We start from the raw sequence: 3,482 nt of genomic DNA on the forward strand, positions 1-3,482 counted from the left end.
TTCTGTGTGGTATCAGAGCCTTCATTTGAAGCTCTCTGCATACCGGGGCCGTTAAGGAGATACACTACAAACAGTGTATCCGTAAATCTAGATAGCAGCTATAATGGCGGATGTAGCAGAAAGTAGTCGCAGGTCGATGCCGATGAGGACAGAGGAAAGCAATAAAAATAGACAACAGATGCCAGAAGCCTTGCAGTTGCACAGTTCAGATCACCCTGGTATGATTCTCGTAAGTACACTCCTAACGAAGCACAACTACCTTAGTTGGAGCTATGTTATTAAACAAGCGCTGCGTGCCAAGATGAAATTAGGATTTATCAACGGCGTAACCTTGAAACCAAATGCAACTGATGCATATTGAAACAATGGATCCGCGTTGATAGTATGGTCACAACGTGGATTTTAAATTGTATATCGAATGAGATAGTTAGTGGATTCATGCATGCGAAGTCAGCTAGGACTTTGTGGTTATATTTGGAAGAATGATACGGAGAGTGTAATGGCCCAATGTTGTATCAATTACAACAAGAAATCGCCTCGCTTGCGCAAGAAAACATGTCGGTGGTGGAATATTTCTCGCGATTGCGCACAGTATGGGATGAATTAGATGTATTATCTCCTACACCACAATGTACTTGTGGAGGCTGTACTTGTGTAGTCTCTGAAGCCATCGCAAACCAAGCTGTTTTTACCAGGTTAATAATGTTTCTTATAGGTTTAAGTCAGAGCTTTGGTCATATGCGAGATCAATTACTAGTGATGGACCCAATCCCTACAGCTAACACGGCGTATTCTATGATGTTGAGAGTTGAGAAACAGAGGGAAGTTAACATGGAGGGAACAGAATGTGTCGATAATGTTGCACGTTGCACTGCAGCGTTCACGCAGGGGAAAGAGAGACTACACGTCAAAAGGAGGCAGCCAACACAAGGGATACATAGACAAGAGAGGACAACACTGTGATAATTGTGATAAATCAGGTCACACAAGAGAAATGTGCTTCAAACTTCATGGGGCTCCTGAATGGTATAAGGAATTGATAGAGAAAAAGAAGAGGGAATGAGGCATTGTGAGAGGATATAATGTCAAAACAGAGGGCAAAAAGGATCAAAATCATAAGGCAAATACTAAGGAAATGTTAATGCAATAGTTGAACAAGCTGATGGTCAACATACGTATGTAGAGGAGGAACCTCTTCAAGTGAACTTTGCACAGTCAGACAATTTTGCAGGTAAACACTGTGCTCTTGCAAGTTTAACTGATAATTTTCTGAGCTCTTCGATAGTCGACACAGGTGCTACTAACCATATGTGTGCTTCCCGTCATTATCTCAAACATTTATCCCCTTCCTCACAAACCACCCAAGTTCACCTTCCTGATGGAAATACACAGTCTGTCACCCATATAGGAAAATTACCTCTGTATGATACCCTTACACTTACAGATGTCCTATATGTGCCAAGTTTCAAGTTCAACCTTTTAGGTGTGTCTAAGCTTGTTGTTTCATCTCACATATTTTCTCTTTCAGGACCTGGGGACTGAGAAGATAATATCAGTAGGCAAGCTACACAAGAATCTCTATGAGTTGGACCAGTCTTCCTTCCATCTGACTACCATTGCTACATATAGCTCAAAGCCTTTAAATACATGTCTTCTTTCATCTTCTTGTAAGAATGCCTTTTATGGCATAAGCGACTTGGGCATCCTTCTTTGTCGGTTCTTAAACACATTCTTGTATTGCATTGTTCTAATGCTATTGATGAGTGTATGGTTCGTCCTTTGGCGAAGCAAACACTCATGTCTTGCACTCCTAGCAATATTTACATGTGCCTTTGAATTCATACATCTGAATCTTTGGGGACCATACAAAACTCCTACTCTTAGTAAGTGTAATTACTTCATTACGATTATAGATGATTATACTCGAGCTACCTGGACATTTTTACTCAAATATAAAACTCAAGTATGTCATATTTTAGAAACTTTCTTTACGTTGATCAACACATAGTTTAGTTCCAGAGTCAGAAAAATCAGGACTGATTATGGAATAGAGTTCGTAAACAACTCTTTTCACACCCTGTTTACTTCTCTTGGATTATCTTTAGATTAATTCATAGAAATCACTAAATTTTGATATATATTTATAAGTAATAAAGTAGATTGCATAATGCATACTATGTATCTTGATATAAATATAAAATTCAGAAATAAATATAAAAAATCATAAGTGAATACTTGTCAATTTGAAAAAGTATAAGACAATGCAAATATATATTAAAATATAAATAAAATTTATGTGTGTCATACTAAATAATTATTTTATAAAAATTATTATAATTTACTAAGTTGTTGATTAAGTTTGTTTGTGTATAAAAATTAAATGTATAAAATAAAAATAGCATAATTTATTATTATTCAAAATAAAATGTATAATATTGATTAATAATTATAATATATGGTCAAATTTTTAAGTATAAATTAATAAAGTATTGAATATGAAATTAATTATATAAAAATTTTAAAAATAAAGCCAGCAAGCTAGTGAACAACGATGAGCTCTAGCTCGCTCGAGTCAAGCTCAAAATCAAGCTGGCTCGCGAGCTTCGTCTGCCACCCTAGTTTCATTGCCTTTTTGGTTTACGTCGATCATATTTTGTTGACTGGGGACTCAAAGGCTGAACTCGAGGCTGTCAAGTCTCATGTAGATGCTCTGTTTATTATAAAAGACTTGGGCCATGCCAAGTATTTTCTGGATTTAGAGTCGGCTCGCTCTGATCATGGTTTCTTGGTGACTCAACAGAAGTATCTTCTTGATATTCTTCAACACGTCCACATGCTCGATGCTAGGGAGACCTCTACTCCCTTTTCCCCCGGGTATGAAATTATCTTCTAATTCCGGTGCTCTCTTGGTTGATCCTGGAGTTTATAGGCGCTTGGTTGGGCACCTATTCTACTTAGGTTTCACTCGGCCGGATGTCTCTTTCACGGTCCAGCAACTAAGCCTGTTCCTCCAGCGTCCTCGGACCTCACATTGGGATGCTGCTATGCACATCCTTCGCTACTTAAAAGGCTCACCTTCCCATATCACAACAGCCTTCAGCCCTCTGTTTTTGCTAACGTCTCCTGGGCCTCCTGCCTAATTCACGTCACTCAGATTCAAGTTTCTGCATCTTCCTGGATTCCACACTTGTTTCATGGAAGACGTTTTAGCTTGTTTCAGCTTAGTTTGTTAAACTTAACAAATCGAGCTTGACAGAATTTTTCGCTCGGTAAGTGTGGAAACTCGACTATAGGGATCGTCTCAGTGCTCAGTACGATTAAAGCTCGTTCGAGTTGATTTGCTTTATAATCAAACCAAGCTCAAACATATTCTTTGACACTTGATAGAAGTTAACAAGTTTAGACAATGTGTTCGACTCGACTAGATTCATCTACAGTCGTACTCAGGACGGGGAAGGAAAAATGGAAGAATTGAGAGAAAA

This window comes from Sesamum indicum, linkage group LG3, assembly GCF_000512975.1.
Source record: "Sesamum indicum cultivar Zhongzhi No. 13 linkage group LG3, S_indicum_v1.0, whole genome shotgun sequence".
NCBI classification, from domain to species: Eukaryota; Viridiplantae; Streptophyta; class Magnoliopsida; order Lamiales; family Pedaliaceae; genus Sesamum; species Sesamum indicum.